The sequence below is a fragment of the Canis lupus genome, chromosome 6, assembly GCF_011100685.1.
Source record: "Canis lupus familiaris isolate Mischka breed German Shepherd chromosome 6, alternate assembly UU_Cfam_GSD_1.0, whole genome shotgun sequence".
Lineage (NCBI taxonomy): Eukaryota > Metazoa > Chordata > Mammalia > Carnivora > Canidae > Canis > Canis lupus.
The window spans coordinates 14,220,154-14,226,428 of NC_049227.1; the positions used below are offsets into that span (position 1 = coordinate 14,220,154).

Sequence of the window (6,275 nt, forward strand, 5' to 3'; positions counted from 1 at the left end):
GAGGGTCAGGAGGGAGTTTGGGAGCATCGTCAAATCCAGCGAAGCCGGTGGGACATCAGCTCCCTCAACAACCATGGGTATAGGATTCTGAAAACCATCCAACATTTAGATCTCCCTCCCCACAGCTTTGCAGGGCTCAGGAAGTGAATGATGTTCTTTCTCACGTCGAGTGTGGAGCCCCTGTCTTCCAACTGGATCAGCAGCCAAGGCAGTTTAGAAGACAGCCCCTCAGGATGAACCTCACTAACATAATACTGTAACAATGAAGCCAGCCATTAAAGAGAATACGCTGTAGGGTGCTGCGTGATTCCTTCATAGGAAAGTCAAAAACAAACACAATTAATTTATTATTGTGATAGAAGTCACAATGGTGGCTAATCTTTGTGGGGGTTATCACTGAGCGGGGACTTCAGAGAACCTTTTGCAGTGCTGGCTCTGTATTTATTTGCTTTGTAAAGATTTATCAAGTTGTACACTTGAGATGTGTGAATTCACTATATGTGAGTTACACCTCATTAGTTATGTCTTTACATGGTCTCTTTCTGGCTCTCCCTTCTAGCTCATAAACTATGAAAAATGTCAAACATACAGATATGTATACAGAATGATAGCTTGAATTCTGCAAACTGATGATTTAACTTTAACAGTATTTTCCTTCAAATCTTTTTTTTTTTTTAACTTTTGAAGAAATAAAACATCATAGGTAGAACTGAAATCTTGGACATATCTGTTTCTGATCCCATTGCCCACTCTCCCTCTCCAGAAGTAACCACCATCCTGCATTTAGCATTTTTCATGCTAAATTCATGTTTTTATATCTTCACAACATATATTGTGTAGCCGTAAAAGACACATGCTGTTGTTGTTTTGCAGGCTCTTAAACTTTATATAAATGGTACCCTATCGTTTGAGTCATTTTGCAACTTTCTTTTTCAGGCAAGAGATTTTTGTTTTAAGGCTTAGCTTTATGGATCCATGTACCTCTGTTTTCTTCATTTTAACCACTATGCAGTACTCCACTGTGAATGTAATTGAGACTTATTTAATTTATCCATTCTCCTAAAGATAGGCATTTGGGTTTAGGGGCAAAGACTGCTGTTTGCTTCCCAAATCCCCTTCCCTCTTTCTCGGTAACAGACCCCACATTATTCAGAAAGTGATCATTGAAAGGATCATTTCCTCACCTTCCTTGTTCCCAGATGTGGCCACATCTATATTCTGGCTTCCACAAAATAAACAGGGGTTCCTAAGTGGGAAAAAGAGTGTCAGAATGGGGACGCCTCAGTGGCTCAGCAGTTGAGCGTCTGCCTTTGGCTCAGGGTGTGATCCCAGGGTCCTGGGATCGAGTCTCACATCGGGCTCCCCGCAGGGAGCCTGCTTCTCCCTCTGCCTGTGTCTCTGCCTCTCTCTGTGTGTGTCTCATGAGGAAATAAATAAAATCTTAAAAAAAAATGAGTGTCAGACTGGGGCATGTCCTTTCATTCTACTTCTTTCCCTCTTCTCATTGCTCTGAATGTGGTTTTGATAGCTAGAGCTCCAGCACCCATCTGAAACCACAGCTTGGGAAGTTCCTTGAGAAATCCTGTTGGGATTAAATTCAGTTTATAAATTAATTGAAGGAGAATCAACCTTTATTCCACTGAAAATTCCTAAACTTGTATATGATTTACCAATGCAGTAAAACGAAACGAAAAAAAAAAAAAAAAAACCCACCTCTGGTCATGTTTTGTACTTTTCTCCATGAAGTTTTTATGAATTTGATATATTCACAATTGGGGTAAATACTTTTGGTTGTTGTTGTAGTATGTATTTTTCTTCTATTTTGTTTGTGTGTCTTCTCCTGGTACATGTTTATAACTGGTTTCTTTTCTTTTTTTAAAGATTTTATTTATTTATTTATGATAGACATATAGAGAGCGAGAGGTAGAGACACAGGCAGAGGGAGAAGCAGGCCCCATGCTGGGAGCCCAACGTGGGACTCGATCCCAGGTCTCCAGGATCACGCCCCAGCCCAAAGCAGGCGCTGAACCACTGAGCCACCCAGGGATTCCCCTCGAACCGGTTTCTACTGTTACACAAGAATGTTATTGGTTTCGCATTTTGATTTCACATCCACAGTACTGCTGACTTCCTCAGTACAGGATCTAAATTTCCTGATTTGCTCAGGACAGTCTTGGTTTTCACTTAAAAAAAAAATTTATTCATGAGAGACACAGAAAGAGAGGCAGAGACATAGGCAGAGGGAGAAGCAGGCTTCCTGTGGGGAGCCTGATGTGAGACTCGATCCCAGAACCCTGGGATCATGCCCTGAGCGGAAGGCAGATACTCAACCACTGAGTCATCCAGGGGTCCTTGGTTTTCACCTGCTGTATCTGGCATCCCATTTGGCTTAGCATTCATCCCAAGTTACTGGTTTCTGATGAAGTGATATTCCTAGCGGTTACATTCAAATGGTCCATAGTGCATTAGCAAACCTCATCTTTGTAATGCCAGCTTCTGAAATGGTATCATTCAAGCCTCATGGGAGACATCTTGGTCTTTGTACAGCAAATATTGAACACATGGTTTAATGTAAAGGAAGACCAGTGATAACCCCCCTTTCTTTTCCTGACTCTTGCTGTGTGTAAGGTAACTGACCCCACCCTTTATAGGCTAGCAAGCAGGGCACTGGCTTATAGAACAAAAGTGCTTGAACCCTCCTTGTAAGCATTGCAAGAATTTGGTTTGGCCATCATGATTATGCTAAATTTATAAAATTATTTCAGTAGTTTCCCTATTTTCCTAGTCTCTACAATAGCTTTTATAAAATAGGGGCTCTCTCTAGTCAATGAAGGTTTGTTAGAACTCATCTGTTAAACAGAATCAGGGCCTTCTGTCTGTGTGTTTGGGATGTGGGGGTGTGGGAGTAATGGCAGGGGTACTTTTGGTTGTTGGTTCCATTTCTTTAATTGTTGTTGGTGTATTTGGGATCTTTTAAACCTTCTTCAGTTAATGTTGGTAGTCTATATTTTTCTAGAAAACTATTCATTTTATCTAAGCTTCAATTTTGTTGACATAAAGTTATTCATTGTATCTGCCTTTTTTATTTTATTTTATTTTATTTTATTTTATTTTATTTTATTTTATTTTATTTTATTTTATGTTATGTAGGCTCCACACTCAGTGTGGAGCCCAACATGGGGCTTAAACTCATGACCCTGAATCAAGACCTCAGCTGAGGTCAAGAGTCAGATGCTTAGCTGACTGAGCCACCATGCCTCTATTTTATTTTATTTTATTTTATTTTATTTTATTTTATTTTATTTCCCTAATTAAAATAAATCTCAATGTATATCTGTTTCTATTCCTATCATTGTTTTTTATGTTTTTTCCAACCATTTTTTTTAAAGAAGCTGTTTATTTTCCTTCAAACCTCTTTCCATTTTGTTTGCCTTTGTGGAACAGCAGTTTAAGACCACTCAGTGGTTGCTCCTACCCATTCAGTGGCCCAAGCTGTGGGAGCTTCAGACCAGTCTTCCGTGGGAGGCTGAGTGCTCCAGTCTTCAGTAGGAAACTGCTAAATAGGCACAGAGGGCATCTGTCCCTCTTCAGGTGCATATGTAACCTCAGGCTGAATAGCAGTGAACTCAGGACCTGGAGCAGTTCACTCACCCTGAAATTCCTCCTTGGGCACAGCCTTTTCAGCAGTAGCCTGCTCTTCCTTTTCAATCTCTTCAGGATCTCCATAGAAGTAGAGATCAGGCATAGGTATTCACAGGAAATGGTGCCATGCATGTGCAGAACTTCCCCAGGGCCAGCATCCACCACATCTGATCCACTGAGTGAGCACTCTTGTTGTTGAAAGGGATGGCAATGTACACATAAAACAGAGGAAAGTCTCTGTTACACAGAGCAGTGGTGGGCAGGCTAACATAAGACATCTCTGTGAGAGGCTGGTGGTCAGCCCTGAGATCCATAACCACCAGAAGTCTGGGCTCCTGGAAGCCTGCCTGGATCTGGTTAGTGAGGATTCCAGGAGTGAGGCAGCCAGCAATAGAAGTGGCTCTTGGAGCAGCAACAAACTTCAGCACAGCTCACTGGCCAGTTTTCCTGGATGATATGACACTGACATCAGCCAGATTTTCAATGGCAACAATGGCATGAGCTTCCAGGAGAAGCTTCTCCCAGGTTCTCCTCAGATTCATGATGTAGATGCTGTCACTTTTCCTCTCATAGATATACTATTCCATTTGGGAGTCAGGGTTGGTGCCACCTAAGTGGGTTCCTGCTGCAAGGAACTTGAGGACATCCTCCTCCCTCATTGTCAGGACATTGAGAGCTCCAGATATTATTTAAGTTTCCCTTTAAGTTATGATGGGAATGCAGAACAACATGGTATGGACCCCTCTCTGGGTAGTGCGGAAAGGCTCCATCCATTTGTAAATGTTGCTAGAGGCTTATCTATTTTAGTAGTTCAATTAAAAAGCCAGTTTTTGTTACTCTGTAATATTATTTCTCCTTTACATTGGTTTTCTATATTGCTCATTTTTCATTAATTATAATTTTTTTCTGTTTAAATAAGAAAGTAGTATTTTAACATAAGCAGTAGTTCATTGCATTTGCCAGAGACTTTCATGAATTTTTGTGTTGTTTCTCATTTCTCATGTGCTTCTTCCTTGTCTACTTTCCTCTGACATTGAGAATCTGCTGGTGATAAAGTCTCTTATTTATTGCACATCTGGAAATATCTGTTTTGGCTTGACTGCTGAATGATAGTTTAGCTGGGTATAGAATCCCAGGAAAGGTGTGTTTAAGATTTTTTTGCAAGTGCTTATTACATTTTATAATTATAGACATTATGTACATTATAATTATATACATTATATACATTTCAAAAATGTCCATCTCCCACCAGAATTATTTTCCTTTGTTTTGTCCATCTCTGTGTATCCCCGTCTCTAGAACAATGCCAGGCACATAATAGGCACTCAAAAACAGTACTAAATGAATGAATGAGTGAATGAATGAATCCCTCACTAGATTTTCTGTTCTCTGAGGGCAAGGTGGATTTCTTATTGTTTAGGACTGAGTTCCAGTGACTTGCCTCATGCCTGACATAGTAGGAATTAAATAAATATTTGTTGAAAGAATAAATGAATTCACCCAAGTTCTAAAACCAAAGAATAAGAATAATACTCTCAGAAACTATTGCCTTTTGAAAAAAAAAAAGCAGCCTTTGGAGCCTTCTAGCCTCACATTTTCTTTTTAAAATTTATACCCTGGGGTTAGCTGCAAGGAAGTTGGGGACAGAGGGGGGCTTTCACGAAAGCAAGGCCCTCCTTGGATTGTTCCCATTTACCAAATCTGCACAGACCTTCAAAGGCCTATTCTTAGAAAGGATAATGTTCTCCAGCTTAATGGAGATTCTGGTTGAGAACTTGTTTCTAATCAGACTATAATGCATCATCACTGATGGCTCCTTTAAAGGAAAGGGTGTCACAACAGGAAAGATGACATCCAGGTGCAGATTGCATGGACAGGAATGGTGACTAATAAAATATTCAGCAGTTGCTGCTGTGGCCTTAGCAAGGACATGCAACAGAGCCAGCTGATGCCTGAGTGTGAGGAAGTGCACCGGGATTTGTAGTCAGGCCCATTTAAGAAGGAGGCAGAGGCCTCTGAGGCCCATTGTACAGGAGGCATTTAAAGAGTTGCCCCCTTGGGAGCACTAATGCACTTCGATTTGGCCATTTATAAAAGGGAAGGAACTATTAGGACTTTGAAAAGATGTCTGGCCTGCACCATTTAGAGGACACAGGGGTCACCCATGTGTCAACAAAGAGGGTCATTCATAAAGCCCTCAGTCTATTCATCAGCTCTAAAACCCAGCTCACCATGCTAAGGGTGGGGTGGTGGGGGATGTGCTGCTGTGTTTCTCTACTTTCTGGTCAATTCTAACAATTTGCAATTGAACATTTGCTCTCACGCACGTGTGGTCTTATCTCCAGACAGTGTCTGTAGACACAGATGCACCCTATCCGACTCGAATCACCCCTTCCATTGGACGAGGGCAATCATCTTGTAACTGATGCCCTCTGCCAGTTGGTGATGGGGCTACAATGCATATTCTCTGCCTCTGGTCACTCATAAGACCACACAGCTCACCAACAGCCAAGTTGGAGAGACACAAAAAAAAGTGGAGAAAAATGAGTTTTAAAGATGCCAAAGCTAATGTGTTAGCAAGATTTTAAAAACATGTTTTCCTTGGCTTGCAGAGAACAGAGAACAGACCTTTT

The 6,275-nt window shown here is 41.1% G+C and overlaps 1 pseudogene; it reads right to left on the reverse strand.

Annotated features, from left to right (window-relative positions):
• Nucleotides 1-3,448: 3,448 nt before the first annotated feature.
• Nucleotides 3,449-4,325, reverse strand: LOC106558880 (annotated as a pseudogene).
• Between the last annotated feature and the right edge of the window lie 1,950 nt (nucleotides 4,326-6,275).